Genomic DNA, 11,529 nt, shown 5'->3' with positions numbered 1-11,529 from the left:
TTGTTACAGTAATTTCCCCCCTGCCAAAATGATGGGATGTGCTCTGCCCCCTGGGATGAAGGTGTTATGAGGTGTGTTAAGTTATTAGATATTTTCAGGACTTCTTAAACTCTTCCTGAAACGTATAATTTTTTTTTCAATGAAAACAAAGTTCAGATCCAAGTCAACAAAACTGAATTCACTCTGTCAGCGAATATGGTGCAGGGACTATTTAATATATGTGCAAACAAGATCAATCTGGGACAGTACTCTGGGAGTACTGGGTACATCTGGTCTTCAACATAGGCTCATGATATAGATGAGTTGAATTGCCATATTGTTTACTTCATTTAAACACGAAGTGTGTAAACCTGAAATTAAGCAGTTACATGGAAATTGAAAGTATCACAGTATCTGGTCTATTTACCAATGTTTATGATTTTGCTAAGTACAATGTTTTTAAGTTGATTTAAAAAATCCAGCTTGGAACTTAGATAAAATTGAATTACTCCAAGAATAGTTGTAGATAATCATTAAAAATTTCCATAATTAAATTATATTCCTTTTTCATTGTCTATTTTTAAAAAGTGAAATAACATCTTTTTGTGATGGATAAACCTATAACTGGTTTGAAGAGACTATCCCCCGGAGCACCTAATATTAGCAGAAAGATAATAAAAATGGTGGAATTAGCAGAAATACAGAAACAAAGTTAGGTGTCCAAACTCAGAAACCACAACACTATTCTTATCATTGGGGCTCGTAAGTACTGTTATTGATGGAGAGGAAAGACCGCTGAGTTTGCTACGACTATTTCTAGTAAAAGGAGGTTCTTTTTAAAATTTCGTGACAACATGGGACAGGTTGCTAGGGATGTAGATGGGAAGATAGATAGAAAGATAGAGCATCTATTAAGCATTTTCTATGTGCCAAGCACTGGGAAACATGCTGACTTTTTTATACCAAAGCACTTTGAAATGTGTTTGAGCTAAAGGAAGAAAATGTCATTTATTATGTTTTCACTATGGGTGAATAAACACTACTCTTTATAACTTCTTATTCATGTGAAATTCTGCTTTCTGCTGTAGCTATTATATCAAATATAGGCAAAGTATAAATCTCAATCAGTAGCTAAAAAGTATTACAAGTAGCATCATCATTAATGAGACTATGTTCTGAGAAACTTTGAGCAGGAAAACTAGCTCACTTATCACATTAATATAATGATGATTATTCTTATGTTATAAATATGAACGTTGTTAAGGATGTCATAAGAAAAACATATCATTGTTATTTTATTGTGTTTCTAAGATGTGTGTTATTACCTTTTTTGTAATTCTTAATTTTATCTAATGAAAATATGGAGCATACTGGGAGTGCTATGTCCTCGACCTCTGCTTTGGATCCATGCATGCATTGATGAAATCTAGTTCTGGAGGAATCTGGCGCCTAATGAGAAAGTCATCCTTTTCTCACACTCTTGGCTCTTAACACCTAGACCCCCCAAAAAACTGCTTAAAGCTTAGATTTGGCTCATGTTGAGGGTCTCTCCAAAGGAAGCAGTAGAAAAGTACTCAATTTATGATATGATACAAGTGTGGGATAGATATTTATTTCCCCCATACAAAAGAATTGCTTAATACAAAGATCCAGAAGCATGAATTCATGGAAAATTTAAACAGGATACTATAAATCATAACTGTTTTCTCCCAGGAAGTTAAAACTTAAAACCACCCATATATAAAACAAAACAAAATGTTTTTCAGGACTGCTGAATAGGTACTTTTTACATTTTTCCTTCACTCTGCACTATTCAAACAATTTTCTTCAGGTCCATGTCTTCTGACAAGCTAGGTCAGGGGTTGAGCTTCTCCTCCTGTCTTTAGTATCCTCTTCAATGCAGAAACTTCTGCTATCAGACATCTCTGACCAATGGACCCAGGATCTCTGACTGTTTTGAACTCCCAAGGTTGTCTCCAAGCTTGGACACATCCATCTCAAGATTGATGTTCAGTCATCTACACTCAGAGAAGGAACATTAAGAGAGGCGACCAGGGGCCTAGTCTCAGGTACGCCCAGTTGATCACCCCCCACCCCCCAGCTGCCACATGGGAGCAGCTTGTTGCCGTTGTGATTGAAAAGGGCAGTCTCTTCCTCTATCCCTCAAGGGAGATAGAAATAACTTGGCACAGGTTGGGATGTCTATGGAAGAGAGAGAACCACAAACTGTCTCTCATTTTATTTGATAGAGCACCCTACCTCCGTCTCACTGTCATGGGCTAAGTGAGGACCAAGGGACCACCTAAGTTTTGCTGAGTCATATGAAATCACCAAGTCCCTTCATCACCGATCCACACAAATCATCAGCTGGAAGCAGTGTGTGCTCCATCCCTAGTACAACAAGCTAACAAAATTACTTGTGACAATTAAAAACAATAACCCAACAAACATTTATTAAGCATACACTGTATACAAGATACTTTGTAATCTGGGGATACTGGGGATACAAAGAGAAAATGAAACATAGTCCCTGCCCTTAGAGTATACAAGGGATGAACTATTTGTGGATGAACTAAAGGATTTATTTACATATCTGGACCAGATTTGAAGTCAGAGTACTTAGGTTCAAATTCAGGGGCTGCCAGTTATTACCCATGTTTCCTTGGGCAAGCCACTACACCTCACTGAACTTCAGTTTCCTCAACAGTAAAGAAGGTTGGACTAGATCACCTCAAAGTTCCCTCTTTCTCTAAATCTTTAATCTTATAATCACGTCAGTCCCCTACTCAATAAACTCCAGTGGCTCACTATTGCTTCTAAAAGCAATTACAAAGCCTTTCACAATTCCCATCAACTGGGGAACTGTGTTCCCCACACATTTGATTGGACTTCTGTTGCTTATACATGCTCTTCCATTTCCTGTCTCCATGTATTTGCCTTGGTGATTCCCCATCCCTTCTCACCTTTGTCTCTTTGAATCCTTAATTTCTTTCAAGACTGAGCTCAAGCCTCACCTTCTATATGATTGATAATCTTCTGTTATTCCATCTCTGTCTGCTTTACACCTCCTAATGCTATTCACCCTTACTCAGACATCTAATCCCTCCGTCATCAGTACTTTCCAAGGTCTTCAACCCTGTGCTGTCTCCTCCGTTCCAGATCTTGACTCCAGTGAACCAATTCAACTTTATACTGTCTTCTACTCTCACATCCTGTTCACTCGTATTATTGCCATTCATGAATATCCAAACCCCACCCCAGACTCTTTTGATTATTCCTACTACCTGCTTCCTTTGATCCTACTCAAGAGCCAATGAATAGAATTGGAGGATGTCTTCAATTGTGCTGAGAACACTAAAAATTTATGTCATCTAATCTCAAATGGCAGGTAGCTAGGTGGCAAAGCAGACAGAGCCCTAGGCTTGGAATCAGAAAGACTCATCTTCATGAGTTCAAATCTGGCTTCAGATACCTGTGTGACCCTGGGCAAGCCACTTAGCCTTGTTTGCCTCCGTTTCCTCGTCTGTAAAATGAGCTGGAGAAGGAAATGGCAAACGACTGCAGTATCTTTACCAAGAAAACCCCAAATGGGGTCATGAAGAGGAGGCCATGATTGAAATGACTGAACAAAAAAATCTCAAATGGGCTTATAGCATAGCAATTCTTTTACTTCTAATTGTCTAGCTGTTCCATTCACCACAGTGGCTATTTCAAACCCTCTTTTCCCTCTACATTCACATTCTTAGTGTGATTTCATCCATTCCTATTGATGACAACGTAGGATCATGATTTTTTTTGGTTGCTGTTGTTAGACAAAAAAAAGAGTGAGGCTACATAAAGTTTGGAAACCACGTTCTCACTGAATGATACATTGTCCTCCACATGCTTGGGTTCAAATCTCACTCCCAATGGTTTCTCTGAGTTAACATGGCACTTAACCTCCCTTGGTGCATGCGTGCGTGCGTGCGTGTGTGTGTGTGTGTGTGTGTGTAGGTTGGGCGCAATGTCTTCTAAGGGTCCGTTTCAGCTTTAAGCTTTGATTGTTTTCCCTGATGAGCCCTAAGAGCCACATCATTTCTTGGATGATAAAGAGCTGTCTTCACTTCATACCTCTCCCTTAGCTCTAAGTCTTCTGCCATTTTTCTTTCCTTTCTCTGCTGAATCACATGCCCTCCAACTTCCTGGCACAGGTCAGGATTCTTCTCGTCCTCTTCAGATCCTGCTTCTTCTCTTTTCGTCATGAAGCTCAATCTTCATTCTCCTTGATGACATAGGAGAGTGGAAGGGCATTTCTTGAGCTTCTTCCCCTTCTCCCTTCTCTTTGAGGAGGGAGGCTGGCCTGTAGTTTAAGCATGGCTAACCAGTTATTGTGCAGCTGTGGTAGGAGGACAAGCGTCATATACTCTATGCAGTTAACTGTAAATTCATCCTTCTCCGTATTTGCTAAAAGCTGGTTATGCTCAGTCCTCTGGCATTCTTACTGGAAGCTCTTGTGGCCAACTCATAATAAACTGCTACGGCATGTAAGTTGGTTAAATTCAATGAACATTTATTAATCACCTAGTATGCAACCTGAACTCCTGCTAGGGAAACAAAAATGAAGAACAATCTAGTCTCTGGCCTCAGGAAACTGACAGGGAACTAATGAACATGGTGATTCATTTACTGGTCTGAAGAAAGCAAGACGACTTGTGCAAACATAGGGAAAATAAAACGACAGGGATCTAGGAAGATGCCTAAACTCCTGCCTGGATTGGTTGGGGCTGATTTTCACTTCTGGAGACAGCCAAGTAGAGGAGTGGCTACAGGGTCAGGAAAATCTCAGTTCAAATCTAGCCTTAGACAATTACAGGCTGAGTGACCCTGGACAAGTCATTTACCTTTTTTGGTCTTACTCTGTAAAATAAAGATAATAGCAGTAACTACCTCACAGGGTTTTAGTGAGAATCAAATGAGATGATACATGTAAAATGCTTCACAAATCTCAGAGTACTATGTGATCATTAACTATTAGTTATTTGGATAGAAGCAGGATACATGTTGAACAATAGTTTGGAAGGAAAGAAATCTGGTTTTTTTGTATTTCCTAGAGCTGGGTAGAAATTCAGGAGCTTGTGAAGAGTCATTTCTTAACTGGTAAACAATTAAAATATATTAATAGGTGGTTCTCAAGAAATCTAAGTTATCTTTAGCCATATAGGGAAAAATACTCCAAATGACTAATAGAGGAATGCAAATAAAAGCAGCTCTGAGATTCCACTTCACACTCATCAAATTGGCAAAGGAGAAAAATTATAAAAAAATGGATAGGCTGTAGAAAAACAGGTATGTTGATATACTATTGGTGGAGCTCTGAATTTTGGTCCAGCAATTCTGGAAAGCAATTTGAAACATGCCCCCAAAGATACTAAATTGGGTATACTCCTTGACTCACTGATATTATTAGGCCACTGATTCTAGGCCTATACATCAACGAGATGAAAGAAAGAGGAAAAGAACCTTTATGTACAAATATATCTGTAGCAGTTGTTTTTGTAGGGGTAAAGAACTGGCAGAAACTAATGTTGCGTCCATCAGTTGGGGAATGAGTGAAAATTATGGCATACGAATGTAATGTATTATGATGCAGGAAATGATGAAAGAAACAGTTTCAGAGAAATCTGGGAAAACTTGTATGAACTGATGCAAATCGAAGTGAACATAACTAGAACAATACATGCTATAAAAATGGTATTTTGAAAATAAACAATTTTGAAAGAGCTGATTAGCCATGATTCCAGAAGAATGATAATAAAAATGCCACCCAACTTTTGACAGAGAGGTAATTGACTAAATATACAGAATTAGATGCACATTTTTAGACAAGGCCAATGTGGAAATTTGTTTTGCTTCAGTATATTTGTTACTAGGGTTTTGTTTTTGCTCTCTCCTCTCCCGCCAAGAGATGGAAGATGAGTAACCCAGTTATTTCCTACCTCTTCTAAGGGCTAAAAGAGTAGAAGAAAATTAAACCATCGTGAGAATTCAGGATAACTAAAAAGAATTTTCTAGATCCTTAAAGGCAGAAACAAAAGGGAATTTGGAACTCCTTCCCCTGAAAATCATTAAGTACAAGGCAGTATTTAGTTCCTAGGTGCTTTTGTCTTTTTTGGAGGCAGGGAGATGGACTAGAGTAACTAGATGACTGAAATTTGCTGGGAAGATCTCCCAGGCCACAAGGACCAGCTGGGATTGGACTCAGTTATACAGGAACAACATGACATTGCTGAATCTCCTCCTTCCTGAACGTCCTTTCCCCTCCTTTTTTTTTTTTCCCCAGGCTGGATTTTGGTCACTGTATTGTGGGAAAAATGGCAACCCTAGACAAAAAGGATTCCAGCAAGCAAGAGGGCACTGTTGCGTCTTAAGCGTATCTAAGAAAGTGTAATTGTGGAACAGGAGGTAAGGTCTAATCAGTTCACTTAGTCTTCTTTGTACTTCCTACACTGCTCAGCACAGACTTAGGCACATGGGAAGTGTTCCTTATAGTTTGTTGATTTACTTCTGAGACCAGTTTTGCTGGTCATCACACTTGCTCCAGGTCTGGCAAAATCCAGTGCTTAAGTGGCAGGGTGGAAGCGGCATGGGGACCGAGGGTCAGAAGGCCTGGATTCCAGTCGTTGGATGTGATTTTGGGCAAGTCTTTGCCTCTCCGGGCCTCAGTTAAGATTTTGGTTCCTGCTCGAATACTCTGTGATTCTTAAGCAGTTACTGTCCTCATTACCATTTGGACCCTTAAGTGGTCTTTATTGCTGCGGAGACAACAGGTGAAGGAATGGGAAGAGCTGCGGTGGGAGCCCCATTTAGACCACACTTGAGACTCAGAGGAAGCGAAGGGCTCGTTCTCTCAGATGTAAATTTAGTGCTCCAGTGATTTGAAAAAGGGAGGCGAGTGACCAGGTCGTAGAAGTTTAAAAGGAGTAGGACCTTTCCCTCCCAGGGCTGCGGGAATCAAACTGGCTTGAAACACTCCAAGAGGCTTTGCCTCGGACCGGACTCCTTTCTCCCTGTTACGGAAGGCTGGATCGTCATTTCTGTAACAGCACAGGCTTCGCCTGCGGAGTGGAATGTGTGGGGTCCCTCTTCGTCGCTGGATTTTGCCCCCCTGCCCCCGGCCTTGGTCAGCGGGCTTCCCCGAGGGGGTGTTGGGAAGTCGGAGGAGCGGCGGGAGGGGAGCGGTGGGGAGGCGGCAGCGCAGGCTCTTCGCGCCAGCAGTCCCTCGGCCCGGAGCTGACACTCACTACCCCGGCACCGGCGTCCGGACCAGCTTCCCGGCGGTAAACACTCGGGCCTGACACTGGGTCGGGGCAAGCCCAATTTGGCGCGCAAGCGGGCCCGTCAGTGACTGCTTTCCAGAAGCGGGGCTCGGGTCTTGGGCGTGCCTGCAGGATGGCTGGCATCCTGGCGGGAGCGGGGGGGCACCGGGCAGGCCTGGGGACGCGCGGCCAAGCCGGAGCTTTCGAGCGCGCCCGGCTCGGCTCCCTCGGGGAGGTGCGGTCCCCGCCGGATTCGTGGGAGTAGCGGCTTTCTTTGCCGGCGGCTCGGGCTCGGGACGGCGAGGGCGGGGATTCCGGGGGACCTGCCGGGTCAGCTCGACCCCCTCCGGGGAAGGAAGGGAGCCGCGCGCCTCCCGCGTGCGCCTCCACTGCGGCCGGTCGGGCTCCAGCCCCGGCAGCCCACGTCCTGCCACCATCTGGAACCGCGCTTTCTCCCCTCGGGCCGGGGGGATGCGCGGCCTCCCGGGGCCCGCCGGGAAGAGCAACGGGCTGCTGGGCGCGCCGTCTCTACTTGGGGTTTGACTCGTCATTCGCTGGGGGGAGGGGGCGGGGAACGGTGATGGCTCCCACGGGGGAGCTCCCCGCCTCCACTCCCGTCAGCTTCGCCTCGGGCATCCGTCGGTGCCCCTCCGCCCAACTTTCTCCAACTCGGGCGGCGGGGTGTCCCGGCACTTAGTGGACCAGGGCTTCCTAGGGGTGCCGAGTGCAGCGCCCTCCGGGGCAGCGCGTTGCCGGCGGCCCGGGCAAGGGCGAGTCCCGACCAGCTGGTGGGTTTCGGGGAGCGGGCGCGGTGGCATCCGCACCTGGAGTGGCTCGTTGGCCGCTCCTTAGGGGCAGGAGATGCGAACACGTCAAAAATAAATAATTGAAAATAAAAAGAGGACCACGTGTCCATTCTATGCCCCAAGGTGCCCCCACCCCCGTACTGCGGGCCAGTATGCTTGGGGAGGTGGGAGGCGGTCCGTAGGGGCGGCGAGTTCCAGTCTTGGGGTGCAAAGCCGGCCCCAGCGCACGTGGCAGGGGGGAAGGCCGAGGCCGGGGCGGACACCCACGCGAGGGGGCCAAGGGCTAACGATGCTAGGGGCCAGGGCGGCTGGAATCGGGGAGCCGGCGCAGGGGGTGGGGTGGGGGGAGCCGGAGGGGCGGCGGGCGCATGCGCCCTGTGCGGCCGTGCCATATTGGAATGAGGCGGAGAGCGGAGCGCCGCCGCCGCTGCCGCCGCCACCGCCGGAGCGCGGGGTGGAGGGAGGGGGGCGGGGAGGGGAGAGCAGCGCCGCGCTCGCCGCGCAGCCCAGCCCGGCCCGGCCGCCCGCCCGGCTCCGCGCCTCCCCGCCCAGCAGGAAGGAGAGCCGCGAGCCGGCCTGGAGCGGGGAGGCAGGCAGGAAGAAAGAAAAAGAAAAACCCAACAACTCCCGGCAGGTAAGAGCGGGGCCGCCGCCGCTGGGCCTTCCCGCCGGGCCGGCTCCCGAGGCGGCCTGAGGGGGGCGGCGGCGCTGGGGGCCCCGCACCGAGGGCAGCGCCGGGGACCGGGGGCCACCGGCAAGGGGCCGAGCCGCTGGCCAGCCTCCCCCCCGCCCCCTCAACTTTGCTGAGGGAAAATCAAAGGGCGGGAGCGGGCGCGAGGCGGGAGCGCGGGCGGAGGCGCCAACCAGCGGGCGGAGTGGCGCGCGGGGAGGCGCGCACGGGCGGCCGGAACGTTGGGGAGAGGAGACCGCGGCGCGTGGGGAGGGGGGAGGGAGCCCGCCGGGGAGGGGGGGGCACGGGAGCGCCGCGCGAGAGCGCGCGCGCGCGCGCCGGCCCGGGATGCTGGCAGCGCGCGGCCCCAGCAGCCGCTCCGAGCCCAAGCCCAAGCCGGACCCGGGCCCCGATCCCCGCCGTGGCGGTGGTGGCGGCGGTGAGGCGACGGGCGCTCCCCCGTGCCCTCTTTCTCCCGCCCGCGCCTCCCTCCCCAACCCCCTCCCCCCGCCGGGTCTTTCTGCAGCACCTAGCGGCCCAGCCCTCCGCCGGGGGGTCTCGGGGCGGGCGGCGGAGGGAAAAGAAAAGTGCCGGGCGCCCTGGAATGGTCGGGGAGCAGCCGCTGGGCTCCTTTCTGGGACCTGGGCTGTAGGGGTGCCGCTCTCCTCCCAGAAAGGGCCGCGGCACAAGTTCCCCTCCCCGCACCTTTGCACCCCGCGCCGGGTCCCCCCACCCTCCTGCGCTGCGGAGAGTTGCGTCTCTCCCGCCGAGCTCTGCCCCACCTTCCTCTTCCTCTCCCGGGGCGTTGCAGGCAGACGAAGACCCCCTGCTCCTGACCGCGCTCACGGCGCTCCGCTGACTTCTCCGGCCCGGGGCCCCCTGCTTGTGGCGTGTAGCCGCCGGCTTCCCACCGGCGAGTGGCCGAGGTCCGCCCGAGCCTGGGGTCTCGGAGCCGGTGCCGGCTGCGAGGACGGCGCAAGGAGCGGCGGCGGCGGCACCGCTTGGGTGCTGGACGGCGGCGGCGGCGGCGGCGGCCAGGGAAAGGCCTGAAGGTAATCCCCGCACCTCGGCCGAGAGCCCCCGGTCTCCCGGATTGTCACATCAGCTCCAGCCCTTGTTCTCGGCTTGGAGGCGACGCTGCCGCCGGCCCTCCCGCGCAGCCGGGCAGCGGGCGTCCCCAAAAGGTGGCTCGGTTTGGGGGGTGACAGCTAGCGCCTGTCCTCCGCGTCCTCCCGGCGTCGTCGAGCTCCAGCAGGTTTGTGCACCGCATAGTTTACGTTTTCGCCTAAAGGGCCCCATTACTCTTTAGAGGCTGTTGCTCTTCAAGTCATATTTTTGATTGGTTGGAAAGGAGGTCATGAAAGAGGGCTGGGCATCCTGAGAAGCGGGGGACCTAGGGTATTTTTTGTTTTGTTTTGTTTTTTAACATCTTAAACAAGCTAAAATAATTATGTCTGGGTAGAAATGTGTCCTCTAAAAGAACCTATCGAACGAAGTGTTAGCTGTCCAAGTAATAAGGAGCCACAGGGTCACATGCAGATTGGATGAGCTAGGGAAGGAGGACAGTAGTAGGGGAGAAAAAGAATACATGTACCAGGGAGTTAAACAAAGAGCGTTATTAACAAAGTAAGTGTTAATGGTCCCACAGGTGTCTCTAGATGCTGTGGCTGCTTAATGGTCCCAAGGGATGATATTTTTGGATAACCAAGTAACTGTCAACAGATTTTAAAAGGCTTAATATAAATTCTGGTAGCTGTTACATATGACTTACCCCATTGAACAGAATGATCTATTAAAAATCATAGCTTGCTTCATGGTGGGGTTGAGAGAACTGCCCCATCTTTTCCTGGACAGACAGTAAAATGCCTAAAAATCGTTAATTACTAACATATAAGCTATCGTGAATGTTTGAAAGATAAGTCACCATGAGACTGCTATGGCAAATATAGAACCAGCGATGTCCATGTTGTGTTGAATCATCTGAGTCATAGGTGAACTCTGGGCTTCATTTACAATTCCAGAACAGGAGTGGCAAGTGGTAGAAAGAACAGGGAACCAGCAATGGGGACAGTAACCATCTCTGTGATTTACCCTTCTGGGTCTAGTTCTGTTGAGTCTAGTTCTGCTTTCTTAAAGGATTTAGTCTTACCCAGTATTTCATGAGACTTCTTTATGAAAAATATTCACCTTCACTAAAATAGCATTGTCTAGAGTTAGAAGGAGATTTGGGCCTCATAGTTCTTTGTTTTATTATTTTCCTCATAGTTTTTAATATACAGAGAACTTAGAAAATTGTGACTTCTATAATGACCTGTTGTGGTACAGGTTGTTCTTTAGTCATATTTGGTACTGAATTTGAGTCAGTTTTCCTTTATAGTCAGGGTGTGAACCTGCGGTTACTGGGAATTCAACCAAAGGGTATCTGTGTTTGTGTGTGTATTTGCAGACATTACAGTTTAATTGATGAGATGAATCATGAGATCTCCAAAGAAACAAATTTAAGTTCATTAGTTGAATCACTTCCTAAACTCAGGCCTCATTAAGAAAGGTACAAATACAAATGGACTTACAAAGTTAGTGGTTAAAAAAGGAGTATAAGATAGTGGTTTAGACAAGTTGGTTGCTGTATTGTATTAACTACTGTTTACTTGCTTTACCAGAATTTAAAAAGGAGAAAAAGCAAAGATCATAGAAATTGCTGTTTTCTCATGAGAATTATTTTTCTTAATTTAACTATACAAAAATTCAGAGCTTGACCGTGTAACCCAGGATTAATGAC

This window comes from Trichosurus vulpecula, chromosome 9 (genome assembly GCF_011100635.1).
Source record: "Trichosurus vulpecula isolate mTriVul1 chromosome 9, mTriVul1.pri, whole genome shotgun sequence".
NCBI classification, from domain to species: domain Eukaryota; kingdom Metazoa; phylum Chordata; class Mammalia; order Diprotodontia; family Phalangeridae; genus Trichosurus; species Trichosurus vulpecula.
This window is presented reverse-complemented; position numbering follows the sequence as displayed.